Source organism: Aethalodelphis obliquidens, unplaced genomic scaffold, assembly GCF_003676395.1.
Source record: "Aethalodelphis obliquidens isolate GAN/ISIS:26980383/991018 unplaced genomic scaffold, ASM367639v1 scaffold12, whole genome shotgun sequence".
Lineage (NCBI taxonomy): Eukaryota > Metazoa > Chordata > Mammalia > Artiodactyla > Delphinidae > Aethalodelphis > Aethalodelphis obliquidens.
The window spans coordinates 5,270,225-5,281,840 of record NW_020837956.1 but is presented as its reverse complement, the minus strand read 5'-3'; the positions used below and the strand labels follow the sequence as shown (position 1 = coordinate 5,281,840).

The 11,616-nt window shown below is 45.2% G+C and overlaps 1 long non-coding RNA gene across 1 annotated transcript in view; it reads right to left on the bottom strand.

The window, feature by feature from the left end:
• Nucleotides 1–7,422: 7,422 nt before the first annotated feature.
• Nucleotides 7,423–11,616, bottom strand: part of LOC113623744 (uncharacterized) — a 39,504-nt gene continuing 35,310 nt past the window's right edge. The window contains exon 3 of the long non-coding RNA XR_003434044.1: nucleotides 7,423–8,351. This is a non-coding gene — a long non-coding RNA (uncharacterized LOC113623744). The remainder of the gene's footprint in view (nucleotides 8,352–11,616) is intronic.

The window sequence follows — 11,616 nt, the reverse complement described above, 5'->3', positions numbered from 1 at the left end:
ATCTGAGACACCCAAGTCTCTTCACTGGAGACTGCGTTAAAGTTGTTGAATTATGGAATGAACGTGCTACTGTCACTAACAATGGAATCATTTCTTCCAAAACTGGTGTTGGGTGATGACTTCCTCTCCACTGGAACTTTGTATCCTTCAATCTGGAGTTTTATGATGTACTAAAATAGCAACAACAGCAACAAATGGAGTTTCCTGGAGAGAGGTAGAACCTTCCCTCTTTAGGCAGTTAGCTTTTCTAGCCCTTTAGACAATAGCTCTAATACATTAAAATATGCCAACTGGCCTCTAGAAAAAGAAAATGAATGGCCTCCCAAGGTCCTCCCCAGACTCAGCATTCTGAGATACTGTACTTCATGTAGATACTAATTCCCCTTTCAGTGTTTTCATTAGTCTAGTAGGGCTGTGAAAGTTACAATCCCTTTGTGAAAAGATTGAAATTGAACAGGTTTTTACAATATGGCTCGCTTCTGGAGGGCCATCTTCCCAGAGGCTCCAGCTCTCCTGACAGGCTGCCTCTCTCTACAAGGGTCCACTCTATGTAACTTTCTGAAGTGCACATGCAAACATTTCCCCTGACTTTGAGGTCAGTGTGTTGGTAATTCTGTGGTATGCAATGATCTAATACCCAGGGAGTCTGTTACCATGCGACCAAAGCTGAGGTCAATTATGATTCCCCATCAGTGACCCAGAGCAGCTCTCATGCCTTTCACTGCAGTCTATTTCGAAGAGCAGACACTTTAACATTTTTAAAGGGAACCAGAATTATCATTCAGATGATTAACTGCCACACAGACAGACATTCTCTTATGATTCACTGAAGTGCAGGTCTTAAGAGGTTATGCATTCCATCCCAGTGTATTAAAGAGAGTGAAGACAAATAGATCAGAGCAAATCAAACGTTGCACATCAGAGATGCCAAGCTCAACAGAATAATCTTCTAATGTTAATATATGGGCTATATAACCCCACTGGGCAAAAACATGTTTTATTCAGGAAAACAACAAATTAAGTAATCTCTCTATAGAAAGCCACTTACAGGTCATTTGGAAATTGAATCCATAATCTTTCATAAAGCCTGTTTATACCAACGATGATGGAGTCTCAAATAAATAAAACTGAAAGCAATGATAAATTAGCTTCCTAGCGTTTATGTGTTTATTACATTGTAATCATTCAAACCCACTGAAGTCAAATTTGTTTTGCCCGTTTCCTAAATTCAATCCAGTGAGCTCCTTGTCCTTACACAAAACCAATTCATATTGTCAAGTAAGTGACAGCAAGAAAAATTAATATTATGCTGGCTTATACCATCCAAAGGGATTTTACTAAGTGTAAGTAATAATACAAGCTTTTACCATCCAGAAATCTATTATTTAGATGTAAATTCTAGCCACAATTCTAGCCTTAAAATGGCAATGAAATAAAAGTTGACCCGGGGGAATATGTCATACCCAACATGTGAAAAAGATCCCTAGGGCCTTATTCAGGAAATAAAGAGCTGTGCTAGAATTTTATTGAAAAAAATCGTGATGACAAAGCCCTTTCCATTTCAAAATCACAGTTCATCAACATCATTGAATCAATGGCTGGAAATGAATGGAGAGGGTCTCATTTTGCTCTCTGCTTGGTGCCCAGCTTTGGGTAATGCATTCATATCACCAGCTACAAATCAGGTCAGGAGACTGCTCAGAAAATTCCCTAGGATGACAGGGTCCCTGCTCGTCAGAGGCCCAAGCCGGGCTGAAGCTTCCCTGCTGCTGCTGGCTGTAGACCTACTTCTCACTGATCCACTGTCAGTCTCTGGAATGCCGGCTTCCCCCAGAAAATCCAAAATGCCTTCCTTTCTAGGAGCTCAAACACAGGCAGTCTTCCTTGGCATTGAGGCTGCGAAGGCCTCAAAACATTGATTCCTCCTAAGTCAGCCTTGTTAAGGTATTTCTCTTAACTAGGATTTTCGGATAGAGGTTGCTATCTGAAATTAGACAAAGGAGACCTGGGGCTGCACAAGGCAGGTCTGAGACAGGCTCTCTAGAAGCCAGGCACCTTACTCAGTCCACTCCGCCTGGTTTGCAGATGAGGGAAGGGAGGGATGATGATTCCTTGAGGGGGGTGGGGGGAATGTGGGAGGAAAGGTAATCAGTGCACGTGAACTGCTGAGAGCTGCCTAGAGCCAAGAAAGGAGCATTCTCCCCTTCCCAATCACAGGGCAAATATTTACCGAGCTGGACTCCGTGCGCGCGTAGCACTGCCGGCAGCTGGGGAAGGGCCTCGCAGGCCTCAGGTTAGGGCTTCGGAGGGCTCCTGTTTCACCTAGCTAGCCCGGCTGGGGAACGGAAGAAAGGATCTCAGAGGCAGGAAGACCTGGTTTGAATGCTCTGGCACCATGTAACTGTGGTTGCCTTTGCTTGAATCACTGACTCTCTGAGCTTCCGTTTCCTCATTGCACAGCGAAGGCTAAGAGCGTCTTTGCTGCGGGGTGACTGTGAGACTGAGTCAGTGGCTGTCAGTTGCCTGGCACCGCAGAAACCTGTTTTCCATCATCCTGCCCTCACTGTCCCCACCCTTCCCGGACTCTGTATTGGACAGGACAGAGTTCTGCAATGTCCTGTTCAGCAATGTAGCCCTTTGTCACTTTCCTTCCTGGGGCTTATCTTATTTCCACGGCAAAGTTGCAAGGTCCTTGAGAGCAGGAGTTGCATCGTGCCCAGCTCTGCATGTCCCCCAGGACCAGCCCCAGCTTCACTGTGGGTTTCTGAATCACACGCAGACTGTCTGCTCAGAAACAGAGGAGAATGAAGCCATCCATCTCTCCCCCCTCTCTCTCCTCTGCTGCAGTCAGGCCTGCCGCCAGAAAAAGCCCAGTATCTCCCTTCATCGTTTCCTGCAGCCTCCACGAGCTTGAACAGTGGCGGAGGGGTTGAGACAAGGAGCCGCTTCAGACCATGGCTGCTACTCGAGAGCCCCCTCCAGCCTGCTGAGCTGCACCCCTCCTAGGTTCCCGTGTGGAGTCCTATGGGAGATGAGGGAAGGGAGAGGCGCCACGTATGGAGGGGTTCAGAGAGAGAGAGAGTTTCCTGCCCCTCCTCCGTCTGTGCCCTCCCCCACCATCAAATCAAGACGGTGTCCCCACATTCACAGCACCCTTCTTCCTTATGGGTAAAATCAGGGGAACGAACTCCCTTTCCTGAGTGCTAGCGGCCCAGGCCCTACGCGTGACGATTTACAGAGGTTAGTTTAGTTCATCCTCAGAACATGAGGAAACAGGGTAAATCTGACTGGCCCCATTTTACAAATGAGGAAACTGAGGCTAAGAGAGGCTAAGTGCCTCCCCCAAGTCACAGCCAGAAAGTGACTGAGCTGGGATTTGAGGGCCCCAGGCTGTCTGACCCCCTCAGCTGCAGCAGACTGCCTGCTAGCAGGTGGCAGGAGGGAGCTGACTCATGGCTTCGGATTCGTCCAGTTCTCTTTTCTGCATTAGCGTTGTTACTTCAGCCTGATGAACAGATATTGCAGTATGCACCTCTCACTTTGCAAAACAGCTACACGAGGCTGCTTGCCTGCAAGCCCAAAGAGTCACGGCATTTCCAGCTAACAGCCTGACAGAGCGCTTGTGGGTAAGTTAAAAGAGACTGAGCGCTTAGAGATCATCTAAATCAGGGATCTTCAGCTGGAGATCAAGGGTGGACCTCAGGGGAACCTGTAAAGCCCTGAATTTGTGTATACAAACATTCTTCTAGGGCAAGGGTGCAGAACTTTCATCAGATTCTCAAAGAGGTTTTAAGCCCCAAAGGGTTAAGAACTGTGCACGGCCTGGCCAACCAGACCTCACATTCCCAGGCTCCTGTCTTTGATCCATAAGGCAGCACAACTTGTGATGGAGAAAACCCAGAGCTAAACACCAGAAGCAGAATCTGAGCTCTGAATCTTCTGGCAAACATTTTAAAGACTCATGAATTATTAAAATGGTTAATTAAGTCAACCTTCACCAGAGAATATTTGCTTTTCCCTCTCATCATCGAGCTCCCTGTGAAGTTCGAGTTCGCTGCATCTTAAGCACAAGGTCAGTTCCCTTTGTTCGTTCCTCGCTGGTCTAGGAAGAACGTGGAGTGGCCTGCTGCGCTGGACAGTCGCAGCCTGCTGTAAGCACCTCAGGGCACACAGCTGGGAGGCTCTGAACCCATTTTCTCTCCTTTGCCTGACACAATTCAGGGTTGGTGCAGCCAACCTCCCACCTTAACCCCACACCTTCGGTTCTGTCAGGCCTCTCACTCAGTGAGCCACCTCAGCCGTGCCTGTTCCCACATCTTCCCCTCTTACCAGGATGGTCCTGCCCTTGGAATGCTGTGAGTGAGCAGCCTTGAACCAAAATATGCAACAGTCATCGAGTCAGCATAAGTTCTGAGGTTGCGCTGGCTTCCTTACATTTTGTTTTGTTTTTTATAAATTTATTTATTTTTGGCCGCGTGGGATCTTCGTTGCTGCACGCGGGCTTTCTCTAGTTGTGGCGAGCGGGGGCTGCTCTTCGTTGTGGTACACGGGCTTCTCATTGCAGTGCCTTCTCTTGTTGTGGAGCACGGGCTCTAGGCGCGTGGGCTTCAGTAGTTGTGGTTCGTGGGCTCTAGAGAACAGGATCAGTAGTTGTGGCGCACGGGCTTAGCTGCTCCGTGGCATGTGAGATCTTCCCGGTGGCTTCCCTACATTTTGGAACACATTGACCAGGTATCTTCCTTCCTCTCCTCCATACCTAAATCCTACTTTCAGGACCACTCTCTAATTCCACATCCTTGATGAAACCTTCTTGCTATTTCATCTATGTCAATTTCATCTATTTCTAACTAGATTAAAAATCCCTTGAGAGCAGGAACATATTTTCTTCTACTCATGTTTTTACTAACAGGTTTTATACCAAGCTAGATACTGTATAAAAACTCTATTCATCAAGAAGTTGGCTTCTTCCCTTCTCCACAGTCTCTGAGGTTGACCACTTGCCAGCCAGGTCCGTTGTAAAATGAAAATACAGGGCCCTGGCCAGGGGTGAGGAAATCAATCTCCCCCTTCCCATAGGCCCACTGCCCCAACCCACAGTCAACAGGTGACTCCCTGAGAGATTGCAGCCTCCATGCTGGCTGCACTCAGTACATAGATCAGAGGCTGCCCACTGCGGCATTGCCAGCCCAGGGCAGAGATTACTGCCACGTCGCCCTGCCATGAGATGCCATGAGCACACACCCCACCTGGACCCTCCCCACACCTGCACCCAGACCCCTGCCAGGAACAGAAGGCAATAGTGGCACGCAGGCCTCCCCCAACCGATGCAACCTGGTCATCACTCCAGGTGGAGGGTGGCAGTGATCACAAGGCAGGGATGGGGAAGGGGAGGCCAGGTGAGGCTCAGGTTGCCAGGGGATAGGGAGCAGATAGTCAAAAATCCATCCCAGGGAGGCAGGAAGGCTAGGAAGAGAGGACTGCAGGGGGGTAAAGGCTACCAGTCCCTGGGCACATGCTCCATTGTCCCATTCACTTACAGAAACAAAATCAAAGATAAAATTGCTAACAATTTCAAGACAGTGAACGGTGAGCCTTAACCACCAAGTGTGGGGTCCCTTTTGAGTGTGCAGCCCTGTGTAACTGCACTGGAGGCACACCTATGAAGCCAGCCTGCGGTTTCCTGAAATCTCTGCCATAACTCTACCTGTAAAAATACAGAGGAACAATGGGTAATTCACTTAGGGATACAAAAAGTTACCCTAACAACTACGGATACCCCCAGTTACTACCTCTCCTGTCATGTATGGATAGGAGGATTCATGACTTGGAAATATATCTGTAGGGGGATGAGTAAAATTGGCCAATAAGGCACTCATTTAATATTTAGCAAACAGATACACAGCTTTGGTGGAAAATTCTGGGGTATTTTTAATTAAAAAAAAAAAGAAGTTGATTTAGCCATGACTTGCCTCCCCTTTCCCCACTGAAGTCATTCCCCTTCTTATCTTCCACAAAATTCAATAATTTTTAATGCTTATCAATCAGAACAGAAATGGTTAAAACAAATTTTACTCAATTCCGATTAGGCCTCAGCAAGATTAATGCGGTGTCACTGGTTTTAAACCCAGTATTAACCACCGCAAGCTGTACACTATTTTTCTCTCCCTCACATCTTTAATTCATGACTGTAGTTGAATCTTTACCCTAAGAAGATTTTTAAAAGGTTGATTGATCCAACTGGCACTGGCCTGGATTGGATCCCATGATGGATAATGCATTTTTTTAAAGCAAATAGTCCCTTTTCTCAATAACTGAAGTCTTTTTTTTTAAATTTATTTCTTTATTATTTATTTGGCTGCGTTGGGTCTTTGTTGCGTGGGCTTTCTCTAGTTGTGGCGAGCAGGGGCTACTCTTTGTTGCAGTGTGCAGGCTTCTCGTTGCAGCACGCAGGCTTCTCATCACGATGGCTTCTCTCGTTGCAGAGCATGGGTTCTAGGGTGCACGGGCTTCAGTAGTTTTGGTGCGCAGGCTCAGTAGTTGTGGCGCACGGGCTTAGTTGCTCTGTGGCATGTGGGATCTTCCCGGACCAGGGCTCGAACTCCTGTCCTCTGCATTGACAGGAGGATTCTTAACCACTGCACCACCAGGGAAGTCCCAATAACTGAAGTCTTGATAGAGTGAGGCTGCCATCAAGAACTGAATTTCTGAGCTGGGCTGGGACAGGGCCTGCTGCCTGTTTGCACCAATGACATCTGAATTTCTCTTTTTCCTTTCAAGCATCCTGAGATTTCGGCTGGCTGTGTGTGCCTCATCCAGCACCCAGCTGCTGGGTTAACATCTGTGAGCTGCTAATTAGCTGGGGAGTTTTGTAGCCCACAGAGTGAACTGTGATGCCCAATAATTGTAACAGAACAAGGTCTCAGAATGGAAATGAGCTGCTGGGATGCCGGACAGTTTTGAATAGTGGTGTCTGAAATCTGGGAAAAATTTCCTCTGTAGTTGCTAGTTCCTACTCATCTGCAAGTGTTTCCAGGAACAGAGAGGTTTTATTTATCTCTTGGTGTCTACTACATAGTTAGCATCCAGTAAGTGCTTATTGAATTGACACAGCCCAGCCCTCTTTCTTTTCTCCATTTCGCCTCCAAATTCTTCCCCTGGGAACTAGTATTAGTACCATTGGTCACATCCTTGCTAGAGATTTTCTCACTAAGAAAATCTTATCAATTGCTTCAAGGGTCAGGTGAAGAAGCACCGGCCCCTTTTTTTTTTTTTTTTTTTTTTTTTTTTGCGGTACGCGGGCCTCTCACTGTTGTGGCCTCTCCCGTTGCGGAGCACAGGCTCCGGACACGCAGGCTCAGCGGTCATGGCTCACGGGCCCAGCTGCTCCGCGGCATGTGGGATCCTCCCGGACCGGGCCACGAACCTGTGTCCCCTGCATCGGCAGGTGGACTCTCAACCACTGCGCCACCAGGGACGCCCGTACTGGCACTTTTAACACACTTTCCAGGCCAGTAAGAGTCTGCTGGATTTCTTCCTTTCTAGGTTTCCATACCACAGAGGTGATTCCTGATCCTAGGGGTCCCTGGAGAAATGGCAGGTGATCCCTTTCCTCACTGGCTCAGGAGATCACTACTAGGATCCACTGACCTTTTGTCTGTGGGTTGTTTCTCTAAGCTGAGGCAAAGAATCAAATTATAGACCCAAATCCCCATTAAGCCAATATTCATTTTCCCTGGGCTTTTACGGAAAGTAGTAATAAATCTTGCTTTGTAAGGCCTTTGCCTCCTTATTCAGTCCCTCAGCTAATAAGATCAAGACTATTCCTGGAATTAGATTAATTTGACTCTCTTCTTTCTAGAAGTTTCGGAGCTCTCACTGACCTTTCTTGCAGAAGCACAAGCTGTCTTGTTTTTTTTTCTTCCCAGTGGCCTATGAATACCTTGTCATTTAAAGAGCAAAAGTAAAAAGGAAAAAGATAAAGGCAGGAAAACTGGGAGTCAGCTTCCACTAACTAGTTATATGGTCCCAAACTGTCTCAGAGCCTCAGTTTCCTTTCTGTAAAATTCAGGACTCAGATGAAAAAGCTATCTTTAAAGGTTCCTTTTGACACTCAAAATCTAGATATCTCAGAGGGTTGAAGCCTTCATAAATAGACTATAATTCTCTAGGCCTAAGGAAATTGTTTTCTTTGTAATGAGAACAATTTTTTTCTCTTCTTTTCTTTCTTTCTTTAAGTTCAGATGATTTCTTTCTAAACCACAGGATTCATTTTCTGAAATTGCTGTTTCTTCCTTCAAAAGCGTCAGTAGTCCTCAGACTTGTCAGCCAGCTCCATCGCTTTTATGTGAGGTCTGTGAAATAAGGGAGCGTTTTAGAGCAGAATGTGAATGAGCAGTGACAGGGCACAGGTGTGGCTGAAGAACCCCCAAGGAGGCCAAGTCAGCCCCCCTTCCATCATCTCCTAACAACCAGAACCCTGTCCAGAGTCTGAGTGAATAAAATGCTGTTTGTCAATGATGATGTCAATGATGTCAATAATGATTCTTCCAGTGACTAATATGTGCATTAAAATATTGATCCCTCATATTTAGAACCCCAACAATCATGCTGGCCTTAGTTTTTATTTTTTTTAACATCTTTATTGGAGTATAATTGCTTTACAAAGGTGTGTTAGTTTCTGCTGTATAACAAAGTGAATCAGCTACATGTATACGTACATCCCCATATCTCCTCCCTCCTGCGTCTCCCTCCCACCCTCCCTATCCCACCCCTCTAGGTGGTCACAAAGCACCGAGCTGACCTCCCTGTGCTATGTTGGCCTTAGTTTTTACAATCAGAGCAAGCTGTCTTACTGAGATTTAAGGACAACATTTCCATGGAAGGAGATCATGTCAGAAGACTCCAGAGATTAAGAACATGGACTCTGCAGTGGTCAGGATAAGTTCAAGTTCTGATCCCACCATTTATTAGCTGTGTAAGTTTTAAATTCCCTAAGTTTCTACATCCTCATATGTAAAATGGAGACAATAAATAATACCTACTTCACAGGGTAGGACAAGAAGTAATTGAAATAAATTGTGGAAAGAGCCTAGGAAAGTGTCTGGCACATAGTAGATGCTCAATAGATTCAGTTATTATTAATACTGCATTAATAATACATAAGTACAATGTCCCTTGTTTGCCCTAATCTAGAGAAGCAACTGTGGCCTTGGGCATCACATACCTTTCTGGACTTATCTTGGGTCCCTGAAGCAAAGATAAAGTGGGAGAAAATGCTTTTCTATTTCAATCATTGAAAGTAATGGTAAATTTCTTTAAAATACCTAAGATTATGGTTTAATGTAAAAATAGCTTTCTTCAAAGAGACAGAGAATAAAGAATTTAAGCAACTAAAAAAATTAAGAAGTGCTTAAAAGAGAAAGAATGATTTGGGCCCTCCATTGATGACATGGGTGTGTTTCAACTCTCACCCTTGGTTGGGGTCGATGCTCTAGTTCTAGCCAATTAGAGAGGTAGTGAACCAGAGAAGAAGGGAGAGAATAAGGACTCTCATGGGCTGTGGCACCATATGGCCTAAAATAGTCCAGAACTCAGTAACGCTTGTTTGACTGAAAGCATCTATTCTTCTGTCATCCACACTCCCTGGAAATCAGATGGTGTTATAAACCTGGAGGGCCAAGGCCGATGAAACACAGTGACTCGTGCTAAATGGGGATGATGCCCTGACGAAACAGCAGTCTTAGTTTTTACTTTAGAATACAGATTCATGTTTGAGACTATGTTCACATATTCCCTTGGGTCAGGGGTGGCCCAAAAAGTCCCAAAGAATTTGTGTTCAGGTTTGTATCTGCCCTAGCTCCTAATGAAAGCCAATATAGTATTGGCTATAACCACCAGAGGGTCCCTAATGGGATTTGCTTATATTACAGAATCAACAGTACCTTCAGTCTGCCCCCAGTCAGAGAAGAATAGACAAACACAGAAGTGTGGAATTGCTTCACCAAGTCTGGCTCCAAATTGTGAAATGTCTCAGTCTGAGGTGTAGCTCAAGCAACCCTTGGAACAAGCTTGACAAGCTCGCTGGCTAGATCCAGAAGATGGAGATAACATAAGTGGAGAGGGAAATCGTGTCCACTCAGAAGTGAAGACAGTAGGTAGACAGACCCAGCCAGCCACTCAGGTATAGTGAGAGGCCATTTGAATTGGAAAAAAAAAAAAAGGTATCATGCAAATCATAACTAAATCATTGCAGGGAAGACATAGCAGAACAGGAAAGTGTGTGCAGATAAGTGAAGCCTCCATTAATGCTTTCCCTGCACTTATCAGAAGGGGTTTCAATTAACCTGATGAAGACCAAGGCAATCACAGTAGGGAGAAGGGATGGATTTAGGATTAATCTCCTGTTGTTTCCTACACTAATTTATAAGGGAAATGCTTCTAATGAGAGCCTAGTTGGGAATTAACCCCAAGATGATTAGATTTTTTTAAAAAAGAAGAAGAACCTTAAAGACAGTGATTCCCAAACCTGGCTACACACTGGAATCATTTAGAGATCTTTATAAATTTCCAAAGCCCAAAACACACTGCAGCTCAGTGACATCATAATCTCTAGGGATGGGACACAGGCATTAGTTTTTTTTTTTTTTTTTTTTTTTTTGCATTAGTATTTTTTGAAGCTCCCCTTGAGTCTAAGGTGCAGACAAGTTTGGGAACCACTGTCTAACGGACCATGTATGTACACTGTGGAGACTTGTTAGGAAATGGCGTGTTAGGTTAAAGGAAAATTAAACACAGTCATTAAGAAATAGCAAGAAGTTAGCCTGCCTTAAAACAGAACAGGATGCATGTCTCTCATTTCCTTTATTTGTAATTTTAAAAGTGTGTGTCAGTGTCCAAGAGAAATGGATGAAGAAACAGAGCCACATTCAAAAAAGAAAAAAAGGGGTCCAACATGGCAGTGTAAGAGAGTCCTGAACTCACCTCCTCCCACAAACACATCGAATGTACAGTTACCCGTGGAACAACTTCCTCTGAATAAAAAAGCCTCAGAACTGACTGACTGACTCCTACGCAGCTGGCAGAGGAGAGGAGACCCACATTGAAGCTGGTGCCACTGCAGCAGGAAAAATGCCTGGAGTGTTTCACCGCTAAAGATGAGCAGGAATTGCCCTGGTCACTGTGGACCAGGAAAGGGAGCTGTGTGGATCCAACACAGTCACTATCTTGTCTAGATGTAATCTCTCCCGGTTCAACATCATCCAGCTCTTAGAAAGGGGAAAGTAACCTGTTTGGTCCATTTTAATCTTGTCAGAGGCATCACGTGGTTAAGAGCACAAACTCTGGAGCTAGAATGATGGATGTGATCTTGGGTAAGGAACATTCCATGCATTACAGACATTCTCTCCATCCCCAAACCACAAATCATGATAAGATGTCACAGAATCAACCTAAGTATAATGATCCCTGCAGAAGAAGCAAGGCAAGATTTTCGAATTGATAAATTCTCTCTCTTTCTGAGGTTTGAGCTGTAAAAACCATATAATCTTGGCACTTCTAAAAAACATGTTTTCTACTATGTGTAGAGGGCATGGCAGCAAATTAAGTCAAAGAAAGGCA